General features: G+C 44.5%; 1 long non-coding RNA gene across 1 annotated transcript; it reads right to left on the bottom strand.

The window, feature by feature from the left end:
- Positions 1–9,711: 9,711 nt before the first annotated feature.
- Positions 9,712–13,347, bottom strand: LOC129384806 (uncharacterized). Its single transcript, XR_008612444.1, has 3 exons — positions 12,183–13,347; positions 11,194–11,362; positions 9,712–10,266 (listed from the first exon to the last, which is right to left on the bottom strand). It is a non-coding gene; the product is annotated as an uncharacterized lncRNA (long non-coding RNA).
- Positions 13,348–17,111: the final 3,764 nt, after the last annotated feature.

The following is a 17,111-nucleotide window of genomic DNA, read 5'->3' as shown; positions in this document are numbered from 1 at the left end:
CGTTTTTTTATTTTTCCGAGAAAACTTTCCTGAGCTTATTCGTATAGTTATTCCGTAAATAAGCGTCGGCACGTGCGTGCGCAGTGATATAAGCGAGAATCCGGCACTTTGGTGAGAAATTATCGGACCTGCCTGAATCGTTATTTTCGTGGGCTATAGGCTTACCGTTTTTTTAATTTTTCCGAGAAAACTTTCCTGAGCTTATTCGTATAGTTCTTCCGTAAATAAGTGTCAGCACGTGCGTGCGCAGTGATATAAGCGAGAATCCGGCACTTTGGTGAGAAATTATCGGACCTGCCTGTATCGTAATTTTCGTGGGCTATAGGCTTACCGTTTTTTTATTTTTCCGAGAAAACTTTCCTGAGCTTATTTGTATAGTTATTCCGTAAATAAGCGTCGGCACGTGCGTGCGCAGTGATATAAGCGAGAATCCGGCACTTTGGTGAGAAATTATCGGACCTGCCTGAATCGTAATTTTCGTGGGCTATAGGCTTACCGTTTTTTCATTTTTCCGAGAAAACTTTCCTGAGCTTATTCGTATAGTTATTCCGCAAATAAGCGTCGGCACGTGCGTGCGCAGTGATATAAGCGAGAATCCGGCACTTTGGTGAGAATTTATCGGACCTGCCTGAATCGTAATTTTCGTGGGCTATAGGCTTACCGTTTTACATTTTTCCGAGAAAACTTTCCTGAGCTTATTCGTATAGTTCTTCCGTAAATAAGCGTCGGCACGTGCGTGCGCAGTGATATAAGCGAGAATCCGGCACTTTGGTGAGAAATTATCGGACCTGCCTGAATCGTTATTTTCGTGGGCTTACCGTTTTTTTATTTTTCCGAGAAAACTTTCCTGAGCTTATTCGTATAGTTATTCCGTAAATAAGTGTCGGCACGTGCGTGCGCAGTGATATAAGCGAGAATCCGGCACTTTGGTGAGAAATTATCGGACCTGCCTGAATCGTAATTTTCGTGGGCTATAGGCTTACCGTTTTTTCATTTGTCCGAGAAAACTTTCCTGAGATTATTCGTATAGTTCTTCCGTAAATAAGTGTCAGCACGTGCGTGCGCAGTGATATCAGCGAGAATCCGGCACTTTGGTGAGAAATTATCGGACCTGCCTGAATCGTAATTTTCGTGGGCTATAGGCTTACCGTTTTTCATTTTTCCGAGAAAACTTTCCTGAGCTTATTCGTATAGTTCTTCCGTAAATAAGTGTCAGCACGTGCGTGCGCAGTGATATCAGCGAGAATCCGGCACTTTGGTGAGAAATTATCGGACCTGCCTGAATCGTAATTTTCGTGGGCTATAGGCTTACCGTTTTTTCATTTGTCCGAGAAAACTTTCCTGAGATTATTCGTATAGTTCTTCCGTAAATAAGTGTCAGCACGTGCGTGCGCAGTGATATCAGCGAGAATCCGGCAGTTTGGTGAGAAATTATCGGACCTGCCTGAATCGTAATTTTCGTGGGCTATAGGCTTACCGTTTTTTCATTTTTCCGAGAAAACTTTCCTGAGCTTATTCGTATAGTTATTCCGTAAATAAGCGTCGGCACGTGCGTGCGCAGTGATATAAGCGAGAATCCGGCACTTTGGTGAGAATTTATCGGACCTGCCTGAATCGTAATTTTCGTGGGCTATAGGCTTACCGTTTTTTCATTTTTCCGAGAAAACTTTCCTGAGCTTATTCGTATAGTTATTCCGTAAATAAGCGTCGGCACGTGCGTGCGCAGTGATATAAGCGAGAATCCGGCACTTTGGTGAGAATTTATCGGACCTGCCTGAATCGTAATTTTCGTGGGCTATAGGCTTACCGTTTTTTCATTTGTCCGAGAAAACTTTCCTGAGATTATTCGCATAGTTCTTCCATAAATAAGTGTCAGCACGTGCGTGCGCAGTGATATCAGCGAGAATCCGGCACTTTGGTGAGAAATTATCGGACCTGCCTGAATCGTAATTTTCGTGGGCTATAGGCTTACCGTTTTTCATTTTTCCGAGAAAACTTTCCTGAGATTATTCGTATAGTTCTTCTGTAAATAATTGTCAGCACGTGCGTGCGCAGTGATATCAGCGAGAATCCGGCAGTTTGGTGAGAAATTATCGGACCTGCCTGAATCGTAATTTTCGTGGGCTATAGGCTTACCGTTTTTCATTTTTCCGAGAAAACTTTCCTGAGATTATTCGTATAGTTCTTCTGTAAATAATTGTCAGCACGTGCGTGCGCAGTGATATCAGCGAGAATCCGGCAGTTTGGTGAGAAATTATCGGACCTGCCTTAATCGTAATTTTCGTGGGCTATAGGCTTACCGTTTTTTTAATTTTTCCGAGAAAACTTTCCTGAGCCTATTCGTATAGTTCTTCCGTAAATAAGTGTCAGCACGTGCGTGCGCAGTGATATAAGCGAGAATCCGGCACTTTGGTGAGAAATTATCGGACCTGCCTGAATCGTAATTTTCGTGGGCCATAGGCTTACCGTTTTTTCATTTTCCGAGAAAACTTTCCTGAGTTTATTCGTATAGTTATTCCGCAAATAAGCGTCGGCACGTGCGTGCGCAGTGATATAAGCGAGAATCCGGCACTTTGGTGAGAAATTATCGGACCTGCCTGAATCGTAATTTTCGTGGGCTATAGGCTTACCGTTTTTTTATTTTTCCGAGAAAACTTTCCTGAGCTTATTCGTATAGTTATTCCGCAAATAAGCGTCGGCACGTGCGTGCGCAGTGATATAAGCGAGAATCCGGCACTTTGGTGAGAAATTATCGGACCTACCTGAATCGTAATTTTCGTGGGCTATAGGCTTACCGTTTTTTTATTTTTCCGAGAAAACTTTCCTGAGCTTATTCGTATAGTTATTCCGTAAATAAGCGTCGGCACGTGCGTGCGCAGTGATATAAGCGAGAATCCGGCACTTTGGTGAGAAATTATCGGACCTGCCTGAATCGTTATTTTCGTGGGCTATAGGCTTACCGTTTTTTTAATTTTTCCGAGAAAACTTTCCTGAGCTTATTCGTATAGTTCTTCCGTAAATAAGTGTCAGCACGTGCGTGCGCAGTGATATAAGCGAGAATCCGGCACTTTGGTGAGAAATTATCGGACCTGCCTGTATCGTAATTTTCGTGGGCTATAGGCTTACCGTTTTTTTATTTTTCCGAGAAAACTTTCCTGAGCTTATTTGTATAGTTATTCCGTAAATAAGCGTCGGCACGTGCGTGCGCAGTGATATAAGCGAGAATCCGGCACTTTGGTGAGAAATTATCGGACCTGCCTGAATCGTAATTTTCGTGGGCTATAGGCTTACCGTTTTTTCATTTTTCCGAGAAAACTTTCCTGAGCTTATTCGTATAGTTATTCCGCAAATAAGCGTCGGCACGTGCGTGCGCAGTGATATAAGCGAGAATCCGGCACTTTGGTGAGAATTTATCGGACCTGCCTGAATCGTAATTTTCGTGGGCTATAGGCTTACCGTTTTACATTTTTCCGAGAAAACTTTCCTGAGCTTATTCGTATAGTTCTTCCGTAAATAAGCGTCGGCACGTGCGTGCGCAGTGATATAAGCGAGAATCCGGCACTTTGGTGAGAAATTATCGGACCTGCCTGAATCGTTATTTTCGTGGGCTTACCGTTTTTTTATTTTTCCGAGAAAACTTTCCTGAGCTTATTCGTATAGTTATTCCGTAAATAAGTGTCGGCACGTGCGTGCGCAGTGATATAAGCGAGAATCCGGCACTTTGGTGAGAAATTATCGGACCTGCCTGAATCGTAATTTTCGTGGGCTATAGGCTTACCGTTTTTTCATTTGTCCGAGAAAACTTTCCTGAGATTATTCGTATAGTTCTTCCGTAAATAAGTGTCAGCACGTGCGTGCGCAGTGATATCAGCGAGAATCCGGCACTTTGGTGAGAAATTATCGGACCTGCCTGAATCGTAATTTTCGTGGGCTATAGGCTTACCGTTTTTCATTTTTCCGAGAAAACTTTCCTGAGCTTATTCGTATAGTTCTTCCGTAAATAAGTGTCAGCACGTGCGTGCGCAGTGATATCAGCGAGAATCCGGCACTTTGGTGAGAAATTATCGGACCTGCCTGAATCGTAATTTTCGTGGGCTATAGGCTTACCGTTTTTTCATTTGTCCGAGAAAACTTTCCTGAGATTATTCGTATAGTTCTTCCGTAAATAAGTGTCAGCACGTGCGTGCGCAGTGATATCAGCGAGAATCCGGCAGTTTGGTGAGAAATTATCGGACCTGCCTGAATCGTAATTTTCGTGGGCTATAGGCTTACCGTTTTTTCATTTTTCCGAGAAAACTTTCCTGAGCTTATTCGTATAGTTATTCCGTAAATAAGCGTCGGCACGTGCGTGCGCAGTGATATAAGCGAGAATCCGGCACTTTGGTGAGAATTTATCGGACCTGCCTGAATCGTAATTTTCGTGGGCTATAGGCTTACCGTTTTTTCATTTTTCCGAGAAAACTTTCCTGAGCTTATTCGTATAGTTATTCCGTAAATAAGCGTCGGCACGTGCGTGCGCAGTGATATAAGCGAGAATCCGGCACTTTGGTGAGAATTTATCGGACCTGCCTGAATCGTAATTTTCGTGGGCTATAGGCTTACCGTTTTTTCATTTGTCCGAGAAAACTTTCCTGAGATTATTCGCATAGTTCTTCCATAAATAAGTGTCAGCACGTGCGTGCGCAGTGATATCAGCGAGAATCCGGCACTTTGGTGAGAAATTATCGGACCTGCCTGAATCGTAATTTTCGTGGGCTATAGGCTTACCGTTTTTCATTTTTCCGAGAAAACTTTCCTGAGATTATTCGTATAGTTCTTCTGTAAATAATTGTCAGCACGTGCGTGCGCAGTGATATCAGCGAGAATCCGGCAGTTTGGTGAGAAATTATCGGACCTGCCTGAATCGTAATTTTCGTGGGCTATAGGCTTACCGTTTTTCATTTTTCCGAGAAAACTTTCCTGAGATTATTCGTATAGTTCTTCTGTAAATAATTGTCAGCACGTGCGTGCGCAGTGATATCAGCGAGAATCCGGCAGTTTGGTGAGAAATTATCGGACCTGCCTTAATCGTAATTTTCGTGGGCTATAGGCTTACCGTTTTTTCATTCTTCCGAGAAAACTTTCGTGAACTTATTGTTAGTTACTGCTTAAACAGGCGTGAGCAGGCACGTGGCAGTGAAAGTATCGGACCTGCCTCGAACGTTATTTTCGGGGGCTATATTCTTTCAGTTCTCTGAATTTTCCGAGAAAACGTTCCTGAGCTTATTCGTATAGTTATTCCGTAAATAAGCGTCGGCACGTGCGTGCGCAGTGATATAAGCGAGAATCCGGCACTTTGGTGAGAAATTATCGGACCTGCCTGAATCGTTATTTTCGTGGGCTATAGGCTTACCGTTTTTTTAATTTTTCCGAGAAAACTTTCCTGAGCTTATTCGTATAGTTCTTCCGTAAATAAGTGTCAGCACGTGCGTGCGCAGTGATATAAGCGAGAATCCGGCACTTTGGTGAGAAATTATCGGACCTGCCTGAATCGTAATTTTCGTGGGCTATAGGCTTACCGTTTTTTTATTTTTCCGAGAAAACTTTCCTGAGCTTATTCGTATAGTTATTCCGTAAATAAGCGTCGGCACGTGTGTGCGCAGTGATATAAGCGAGAATCCGGCACTTTGGTGAGAAATTATCGGACCTGCCTGAATCGTTATTTTCGTGGGCTATAGGCTTACCGTTTTTTTAATTTTTCCGAGAAAACTTTCCTGAGCCTATTCGTATAGTTCTTCCGTAAATAAGTGTCAGCACGTGCGTGCGCAGTGATATAAGCGAGAATCCGGCACTTTGGTGAGAAATTATCGGACCTGCCTGAATCGTAATTTTCGTGGGCCATAGGCTTACCGTTTTTTCATTTTCCGAGAAAACTTTCCTGAGCTTATTCGTATAGTTATTCCGCAAATAAGCGTCGGCACGTGCGTGCGCAGTGATATAAGCGAGAATCCGGCACTTTGGTGAGAAATTATCGGACCTGCCTGAATCGTAATTTTCGTGGGCTATAGGCTTACCGTTTTTTTATTTTTCCGAGAAAACTTTCCTGAGCTTATTCGTATAGTTATTCCGCAAATAAGCGTCGGCACGTGCGTGCGCAGTGATATAAGCGAGAATCCGGCACTTTGGTGAGAAATTATCGGACCTACCTGAATCGTAATTTTCGTGGGCTATAGGCTTACCGTTTTTTTATTTTTCCGAGAAAACTTTCCTGAGCTTATTCGTATAGTTATTCCGTAAATAAGCGTCGGCACGTGCGTGCGCAGTGATATAAGCGAGAATCCGGCACTTTGGTGAGAATTTATCGGACCTGCCTGAATCGTAATTTTCGTGGGCTATAGGCTTACCGTTTTTTCATTTGTCCGAGAAAACTTTCCTGAGATTATTCGTATAGTTCTTCCGTAAATAAGTGTCAGCACGTGCGTGCGCAGTGATATCAGCGAGAATCCGGCACTTTGGTGAGAAATTATCGGACCTGCCTGAATCGTAATTTTCGTGGGCTATAGGCTTACCGTTTTTTCATTTGTCCGAGAAAACTTTCCTGAGATTATTCGTATAGTTCTTCCGTAAATAAGTGTCAGCACGTGCGTGCGCAGTGATATCAGCGAGAATCCGGCAGTTTGGTGAGAAATTATCGGACCTGCCTGAATCGTAATTTTCGTGGGCTATAGGCTTACCGTTTTTTCATTTTTCCGAGAAAACTTTCCTGAGCTTATTCGTATAGTTATTCCGTAAATAAGCGTCGGCACGTGCGTGCGCAGTGATATAAGCGAGAATCCGGCACTTTGGTGAGAATTTATCGGACCTGCCTGAATCGTAATTTTCGTGGGCTATAGGCTTACCGTTTTTTCATTTGTCCGAGAAAACTTTCCTGAGATTATTCGCATAGTTCTTCCATAAATAAGTGTCAGCACGTGCGTGCGCAGTGATATCAGCGAGAATCCGGCACTTTGGTGAGAAATTATCGGACCTGCCTGAATCGTAATTTTCGTGGGCTTTAGGCTTACCGTTTTTCATTTTTCCGAGAAAACTTTCCTGAGATTATTCGTATAGTTCTTCCATAAATAAGTGTCAGCACGTGCGTGCGCAGTGATATCAGCGAGAATCCGGCAGTTTGGTGAGAAATTATCGGACCTGCCTGAATCGTAATTTTCGTGGGCTATAGGCTTACCGTTTTTCATTTTTCCGAGAAAACTTTCCTGAGATTATTCGTATAGTTCTTCCGTAAATAAGTGTCAGCACGTGCGTGCGCAGTGATATCAGCGAGAATCCGGCAGTTTGGTGAGAAATTATCGGACCTGCCTGAATCGTAATTTTCGTGGGCTATAGGCTTACCGTTTTTTCATTTTTCCGAGAAAACTTTCCTGAGATTATTCGCATAGTTCTTCCATAAATAAGTGTCAGCACGTGCGTGCGCAGTGATATCAGCGAGAATCCGGCACTTTGGTGAGAAATTATCGGACCTGCCTGAATCGTAATTTTCGTGGGCTTTAGGCTTACCGTTTTTCATTTTTCCGAGAAAACTTTCCTGAGATTATTCGTATAGTTCTTCCGTAAATAAGTGTCAGCACGTGCGTGCGCAGTGATATAAGCGAGAATCCGGCACTTTGGTGAGAATTTATCGGACCTGCCTGAATCGTAATTTTCGTGGGCTATAGGCTTACCGTTTTTTCATTTGTCCGAGAAAACTTTCCTGAGATTATTCGTATAGTTCTTCCGTAAATAAGTGTCAGCACGTGCGTGCGCAGTGATATCAGCGAGAATCCGGCAGTTTGGTGAGAAATTATCGGACCTGCCTGAATCGTAATTTTCGTGGGCTTTAGGCTTACCGTTTTTCATTTTCCGAGAAAACTTTCCTGAGATTATTCGTATAGTTCTTCTGTAAATAATTGTCAGCACGTGCGTGCGCAGTGATATCAGCGAGAATCCGGCAGTTTGGTGAGAAATTATCGGACCTGCCTGAATCGTAATTTTCGTGGGCTATAGGCTTACCGTTTTTTCATTTTTCCGAGAAAACTTTCCTGAGCTTATTCGTATAGTTATTCCGTAAATAAGCGTCGGCACGTGCGTGCGCAGTGATATCAGCGAGAATCCGGCACTTTGGTGAGAAATTATCGGACCTGCCTGAATCGTAATTTTCGTGGGCTTTAGGCTTACCGTTTTTCATTTTTCCGAGAAAACTTTCCTGAGATTATTCGTATAGTTATTCCGTAAATAAGCGTCGGCACGTGCGTGCGCAGTGATATAAGCGAGAATCCGGCACTTTGGTGAGAATTTATCGGACCTGCCTGAATCGTAATTTTCGTGGGCTATAGGCTTACCGTTTTTTCATTTTTCCGAGAAAACTTTCCTGAGCTTATTCGTATAGTTATTCCGTAAATAAGCGTCGGCACGTGCGTGCGCAGTGATATCAGCGAGAATCCGGCACTTTGGTGAGAAATTATCGGACCTGCCTGAATCGTAATTTTCGTGGGCTTTAGGCTTACCGTTTTTCATTTTTCCGAGAAAACTTTCCTGAGATTATTCGTATAGTTCTTCTGTAAATAATTGTCAGCACGTGCGTGCGCAGTGATATCAGCGAGAATCCGGCAGTTTGGTGAGAAATTATCGGACCTGCCTGAATCGTAATTTTCGTGGGCTATAGGCTTACCGTTTTTCATTTTTCCGAGAAAACTTTCCTGAGATTATTCGCATAGTTCTTCCATAAATAAGTGTCAGCACGTGCGTGCGCAGTGATATCAGCGAGAATCCGGCAGTTTGGTGAGAAATTATCGGACCTGCCTTAATCGTAATTTTCGTGGGCTATAGGCTTACCGTTTTTTCATTCTTCCGAGAAAACTTTCGTGAACTTATTGTTAGTTACTGCTTAAACAGGCGTGAGCAGGCACGTGGCAGTGAAAGTATCGGACCTGCCTCGAACGTTATTTTCGGGGGCTATATTCTTTCAGTTCGCTGAATTTTCCGAGAAAACGTTCCTGAGCTTATTCGTATAATTATTACGTAAATAGGAGTCAACACGCACCTGGGTAGTAATATAAGCGAGAATTGAGCCCTTTGGAATGAAATTATCGGACCTGCCTCGAACGTTATTTTCGTGGGCTATAGGCTTACACTTTTCTGAACTTTCCGAGGAAACATTCCGGAACTTATTCGTATAGTGGTTACGTAAATAGGCGTCAGCACTCACGTGGGTAGTAATATAAGCGAGAACCGAGCACTTTGGAGTGAACTTATCGGACCAGCCTCAAAAGTGGTTTGCGTGGGCTAAGGCTTACCGTTTTTTCATGATTTCTGAGAAAATATTTTGAGCTGATTCGTATATTTGTTGCGTAAATTGGCGATAGAAGCACGTGTACAGTAATATAAGCGAGAATCTCGCACTTTAGAGAGAACTTGTCGGACCTGGCTGGAACGATATTTTTGTAGTCTATAGGCTTAGCATCTTTTTAGAAAATTATGCCGAGTTTGTTCGTTAATTTTTCGCTTAAATCGCCGTCAGCTCCTGCGTTGGGAGGGATGTATACGATGGACCATTCCTTTAGAGAAACACTATTGGACCTGTATGACGATATTCTTTTGGGCTATAGGTGTAGAGCGTTGCCTCGGCTCTGGGGCCCGTGCAGTTATGAGGCACAGACAGCTCGAACACAAAAAGAGTTTATTTTGACCCGTATGATTGCATTTTTCCCCGAAGTGGGACGGGAAGTGGAAGTGAGGGAAACGTAACGAAGCGTATTGCACATGCGTAGAACTCTGGTATGGCGCCGACACAGAACTGCCTTCTCAAAACCACAACTGCACTATCTTGCACTGCCTTGTTGACTGACGCAAGACTTGCTGCGCAGCTTCAGCCGGACTCGAGGCAGTTGGGTGTAGAGGGTTGCGACACTGAATGTTGCTTTCTGCAATTTGGGCACTAGCTAGATAATTATATGTGACGGCCGCTTCCAAGGGACTGGTTGCATTGGTGGCCGTGCTTGTACCTGGCGTCTGGTTGAAGTCTGGACCACAATAGTCACGTCAGTGAACGGGTTCCTTGGTAATGAATTCGAGCGATGGCGCACCTGGTCGACGTGCCTCTTGACGTTGGCAGTGGGCGTCTCTGCGGTTGCTGTCTGTGCTCTTTTTGCCGAATTGACCCGACCAGAGATTGACTTCTCCCATGTCCGTAATTGATGGACACGCTGCTGCCTGCAGGCAGTCTCCAGTCATTGCTCTCCTCAGATGGACCTGTAACATTCACAGGAAAGCAGGTGTCTATACGTGATCTTATTTGATGCCCGAAGAGCATTTCTGAAGGTGATTTTCCAGTCTTTGCAGACATTCTTCTTTAATTAAATAGTAGCTGTATTAATTTCTCGTTGAGATCGCCTTCCTTTATTTGCCGAGTGCCCTCTTTTATCGCTCGCACTGCTCTATCAGTTACTCCGTTTCATTGTGGATGAAAGGGTGCCGTGTGCACATGCATAATGTTTTTGCTGCAAATTTGGCGAGTTCCTTACCCGTGAACTGTGTGGCGCTGTCTGATGCAATTGTACATGGCACACCAAGCGGAAAAGCCCCTGCTGTGGTTTCCATGTTTGCGTGCTTCATAGGAATCGCTTCGATCTATCTGGAATACGCGTCTACTATAATTGCCACCATTTCCAGGTTATCCGTCGTGCGAAATCAATATGAATCCGAGACCACTTTTCTAGCGTGTTCAGCTAGTTTACAGGAGGTGCAACCGGTGACATGGGTGACATGGGTTACATAGGCGTACTGTGAAAATGGCACAATGTTCAGTTAGCCACGCGCTGCTCTACATCGGGGTCAATTTTCTAGCCACCAAAATGGGGAGCGTGTCACGGCTGTTACAGCAGTTTATCCTTGGTGGGTTTCGGGAAGAAGTTGCAGGAAACGCTCCCTAGCATCACTTGATGCAAAAAACGCGATTGTTTCAGTATACAAGCCCGTCCACCAAGAACAATTCTAGCCTACGTTCATAATAACGTGCCACATCGGCCTGTACGTTTCTCTTTCTCAGTGGCCAACCACGCAACGTATAATGTACATTATGCAATGTCGAGTCGACGGCTGTTAGGTCCTCTAGTTTAAGCATTGAGACCACAACTTCATCTAAGCTTTCGAGTGTGAGGAGATATTCTAAGGGCTCACCTTCATTTCTGTCTCCGGTGGCTTGCTGTGGCAGTCGGCTTAGAGCACCTGAGCTGGGCATTTGTTTCCCAGGATTGAAGCTTGTATGTGTAGACTCTGAGGCACAGTGTCCAGCGTTGCATTCGCGCAGCCGCCATGGTCGGTGTCTGGCGGTCAGGTCTCAGCAACCCTACGAGTGGTTGAGCCATTAGAGCTACGTTTACGTTGTTGATAGAGTGAAACAGAACAACCCTGACCACCGAGCAAAGGTGCACCACACTCTAGCTTCAGTCCTTTTGTAGGATCAAAATGCACAAGAATTTGAGCACCTTTCAGATTTTCTGTTCCTTATCGAACGCCGCCGCTTGCGGTGATTTCCAGTGCCACCACGCGTTCTTTTCCAATAGTTAGTACATCAGTGCTAGGTCCGTTAACATGTCTGGGAAAAATTAAGCGTACAACGTCAACAATCGTATAAATGACCGCAGTTCTATCACATTCCGCGGATAAGGTACGCACCTAATAGCTTCTAGTTTTTTTCTGTTGGATGAAGCCCCTCGCCGTCAATGCGATGACTGCAGATTGCCAAAATTTGCATTTGTCATGTAGGAACTTAATGCTATGCTCCCCAAAACGCTCAAAGACGACTCTCAATAGCTCTCCGTTATCGTCTTCCTTCACGGACACGATTACATCACCAAGGTTGTCTCGAACACCGGGTAAATCACAAATAATGGTGTCGATTTTTCACCAGAAAATCGGACGGTGCAGACGATATTCAGAACGGAAGCCGAATATAGCAGAATAATCTTTTGTGAGTATTGATTACGCAAAGTTTGCGCGCGGCTTCGTTGAGAGGCACCTGACTCTAATCGTCAACAAGACGGAGGTGCTGAAACATTCACGGCCGCTTAGATCTGCGAACATATATGCTCGATTACAGGAATCGCAGACTGTTCGAATGCGCGAACACGGCTCAATGCAACTTTAAAACCGCCCCAAATATGTACCTAGCCATCTTTCTATTAGCACCGAGGCGCCAGAGTTTCCCAGCAGCGTCAGCAGGTCCCTTCCGCATAAGCTTGGCCCTTAGCAGTCGAACCCTGTGAGGGAAGTCCATGAGCACGTCCTTGAAGCCCACAGGTAGTGTCAGGTCGCCCAACACCGGTAACCGCCCTGCGTAGCAAGACAACTACAGGCGTGACGGCGTCAGGGCAGGCCAATCGTTCCCATGATTCATGTACAGTTCCCGAGAAATCAGACACTGGCGACCCGGTGTCGACTTCCATGGCTACTTGAACCCCGCCCCATAAATATGAGTGGCAGATTGGTTTCCGTTTCGACACCAATTTTCAACGATTGACTTCGTCACTGCTATCGTCCATTGGGTAGGTTTCAGTTATTGCCAGTATATTCGCGTGCATAGCTCTGGCGATTAACTTCCCACGGTTAGGGCTGCTTTGACATTTCTCAGCACCGTGCCTTCGCCGTCCACCGCGATAGCAACGCGCATTTGCCCATTCGCAAGCAACATCATCATGTGTTGAGCTGCCCTACCTTCCGCATTCAAGATGTTCTTCGGCCTTTCTGTTTCCCAGGGGCGAGGTTTTTCAAGGCGTCTGAAATTTTAATAAAGCCCTTGGCTTGGAGAGCATTTTCATATCGTTATTCTTGACACTTTCAGCTGTAATTGCGAGCGATGCGGCCTCAGCTATACCTTGATGTCCGCCGTTGCCAGTAGTTGCTTCTGTAGAGCCATTGTCTAAACAATGCACACAATCTAGGACAAGCACGCGATCTAGGACTTGCCAAAATGGCAGTTATTCCTCTTCCATCTGGCAGGATTTAAAAAAAAAACTTGAAGTTCTTCTTTAATTCACGTCGTTTCGGATAATAGTACTTGTTTAGCACCTCGACAACTTGCTCGAAGCTCAAAGTGTTTTGTGCTCGCGGCGCGACCTTCACAGATAATACTGGCTGGGTTTGCGTTCTCAATGGTGCCCCGAGCAGTACTCTCTTTCTGGGCGGATATTGACGATTCCATTAGCTTCAAAGTAGGCATCTGCCTTAATGAGATACGGTTTCCACTTATCTGTGTCTTCGTTGAATGCAGGAAGCATATGGTTAGCCATGCGGGACTTCTTTGCGGGGCTCCTTTCACCGTATGGGGGTGGCGCCCTGGCTTGTATCCACTGTAGCATAGGCACAGCACGTGGGCCGTAGCAATTACTAGGCACAGACAGCTCGGACACAAAAAGCGTTTACTTATGGGCGTGTGATTGCTTTTATCCCTGAAGTGGGAAGGAAAGTAGGAGCGGTGAGAAGAAAAGGAAACCTGCTGCGCATGCGCAGAACTCTGGTATGACGCAGGCAGAACAATAGGATGGATTAGCGATGTTTTATTTTCCTAGAAGAATAAATCTGAGCTTTTTCGTTTACTTATCGCGTAAATCGGCTTCAGCACGTGCGTGGGGAGCGATGTATGCGAAGAACCAGTGCTTTAGAGAGAACGGGTTGGACATGGCTGAGACAATATTTTCTTGGGCTACAGACTTACCGTTCGTTCGTTTTTCCCAGCAAATTAATCTGAGATTATTCGTTTACTTACCGCGTAAATCTGTGTCATGTCCTCACCTCTCATTTATGCTCGTCATAGACTCGTGTCATACTGTGCCAGTTTTGGTGCATACCAAGACCTAGGCGGCTGTTTCATACCTACATGACACATATATAATGACAATCGTGCCATGGCCTATCATCTATGTTCATCATACACTCATGTCATATTATGCCAATTGTGGTACATACCAAGTTAACGAAATGCCCATGAGGGCACAGAGACGTAGGTGGCTGTTTCATAATCTACATGACACACATGTCATGATATTCATGTCATGACCTGCCATTTATGTTCCACATACACTCTTGTCATACCATGCCAATTTAGGTATCTACCAAGTTAACGAAATGACCATTAGAGCACAAAGACGCAGGCAGCTTTTTCATGACCTACATGACACACATGTCATGATATTAATCTCATGACCAAGCATTTATGTTCCTCGTACACTACTCATACTATGCTAATTTTAGTACACACCACGCTTACGAAACGACCATGAGAGCGCCAAGACGTAGTCGGCTGTTTCTTCACTTACATGACACACATTTTATGACATTCATGTCATGAGCGATCATGCATATGCGTCATACACTCTTGTCATACAATGCCAATTTTGGCCCCTACCAGACGAATGAATGCACCTCACTGAGCAGAGATTCTAACGGGCTATAAGCTTACCTTTTTTTCTTTTGCGCATTTTGCAATTTGCGCATATCCGTTTATTCGTGGCGTCAGTCGGCGTCAGCACGTGCGTTAGCTCGGAGAGTATTGTGTTAGCGTAGCTAGCGCTTTCCAGAGTAGTGATTGGACAAGGCTGAGCGAGATTCTAACATCATAAAGGCTTACCTTATTTTCTGCCGAAGCCAATGTGCGCGTATCCGCTTGTTCGTGGCGCGAGACGGCGTCAGCACGCGCGTTAGCACGGGAAGTTGCGTGTTAGTGGAGCTAACGCGTTCCAGAGTAGTGATTGGACGAGGCTGAGCCGAGATTCTAAGGTGATAAAGACTTATCTTTTTTTCTGCCGAGACCAATTTGCGCATATCCGTTTATTCGCGGCGCGAGTCATCGTCAGCACGTGCGTTAGCACGGGGAGTGGTGTGTTCTGGGAGCTAGCGCTTTCCAGAGTATAGTGATTGGAAGAGGCTGAGCCGAGATTCTAACGTGATAAACGCTTACCTTTTTTTCTACCGAAGCCAATTTGCGCACATCCGTTTATTTGTGGCGCGAGTCGTCGTCAGCACGTGCGTTAGCTCGGGGAGTAGTGTGTTAGCAGAGCTAGCGCTTTCCAGAGTAGTGATTGGACGAGGCTCAGCCGAGATTCTAAGGTGATAAAAGCTTACCTTTTTTCTGCCGAAGTCAATTCACGCATATTCGTTTATTCGTGGCGCGAGTCGTCGTCAGCACGAGCGTTGGCACGGGGAGTGGTGTGTTCCCTTACAAAAATATTTATAGAGAGTCTATAGACCGTCTATAAAGTCTATGACTGTCTATAGACATTTCTTTAGACTTATGGCCATACACTTCTTATAGACTAGCCTATAAAAAGTCTGGGCATATAGAATATCTGTAGACTTTATTAGCAAATGCCTTTAGACTATCTATAGAGATTTGTCTATACAGATTCCGGAGACTTTAGTCTACAAAAACAGAACTACATACAGTTACTTTTGCAGACTGAAGTCTATAAAATGTCTATAAGCTAATGTCTATAGACTATCTATGGACATTTGTCTATAGACTTCTATCTACAAAAGTAGAACTGTATATCCCTATACATTTTTCTCTATAGACATTCTTCTTTACTGACATTTTTTCTAGAGTCTACAAAAGTAAATTTTCATTAATCTATAGACAGTTTAGTTTATAGAGTCTCTATAGATTCACACATTTTGGACTAGTCTACAAAAAGTGTAAGGCCATAAGTCAATAGACTGTAGAAAATTCCTGCAGATAAGTCTATAGCTAATCCAAAGACTTTAGCCTTACACTATTTGTCGATTATTGTCGATACAGGGCGTCCGAGCTAACATAAAATCAGTGAACCGGTTGAACGAAGAATAATGCAGAAAAGACGGTGCAGTAAGATCCGAATTTAAGATTTATGGTGTTTAGCCTTCAGAGATTGGACTTGTAGGTCCCTTTATAATAGTATATCTTGCACCGTGTTCTTTTAAATCTTTTATTTACATTGCCCAGATTGGCTAAAATAGCCGGGATCGACACCCGATATACCAGTTATAGAAACCACATTTTGGCAACTACGTTTCATCGATATATAAACATTCGCTGCTGGGGTTGTTAATAAGCAGTCTATTTGTTGGATGGATGGAAAAACTTTAATAAGGTCCATCGAGACGTGCACTAGCACGTAGTGGACTGCTCCCACGTTGGGACAGAAAGACCTAGCCTCTCAGCCACGTGGCGGGCGCGTCGGATTGCCCATAATTGGGATTCAAAATCGGGACTGCGTAGGGCAGCCTCCCACTTGGACGACGTAACATCGTCGTCACCCTGTAATGCGGGGCGCCGCCAGAGCATATGATCTACGTTGGCAAAGTTTGAGCGAAGGGTGCAAGTGTTTCACATTTGAATTTCGAGATAGATCGGGTGTAAGAGGGCGGGGCTAGGGTATGCCCCAACTTGCAAGAGTCTCAGTTTCAATGCCTGAGGCCTGTTCAATTTACTGTGCGGTGGCGGGTACTTCAACCTCCCCAAATAAAGGTGCTTTGTGAGTTCATTGTATGAGGCAGGGGGATCTCAATTGTCCGGAATCTCAGCGCCGCGCCACCCGATAGCTAAGCGGTCGACGACTCCTCGCGCAGCTCTGGGGGCCGATGGACAGGGTGCCCATTTGACCGGGGAAATGTTTCAAAAATGTACTCCATCCAGAATGTTTATGGGAACATACCCAGGGAACTGCACATAGAATATCACGCATGCGGTTGGAAGCACTCGAAAAATTTCAAATGCATGTAGCCGTGAGTCTTTATGAGAGGCTGCATGAGCATTTGTGCCCGGGCACATTTAAGAAATACTACAGTCGCATGCAATGTATCCGCTTGAAAGAAATCTGCTAGCTATCTGCTATCGGCAAGTTAGTTTACGTTTCTGTTTACATATGGCGGCAAAAAAATTTTGAAGGTATAATATGCATGTTCACGTGTTGCTTCTTATCTGTACTTACCCATTAATGCCGATAGCTTAATAATGCTCCTGAACCAGCGGCACTCTCATATATTGAATAAAAAGAAAAAATTGAAGGAATTCCACTAGTGCTGAATCATGCTGTGCAAAAATGAAAACAAGTGCGCCGATA

The sequence above is a fragment of the Dermacentor andersoni genome, chromosome 5, assembly GCF_023375885.2.
Source record: "Dermacentor andersoni chromosome 5, qqDerAnde1_hic_scaffold, whole genome shotgun sequence".
In the NCBI taxonomy this organism is placed as follows: Eukaryota; Metazoa; Arthropoda; class Arachnida; order Ixodida; family Ixodidae; genus Dermacentor; species Dermacentor andersoni.
This window is presented reverse-complemented; position numbering and strand designations above follow the sequence as displayed.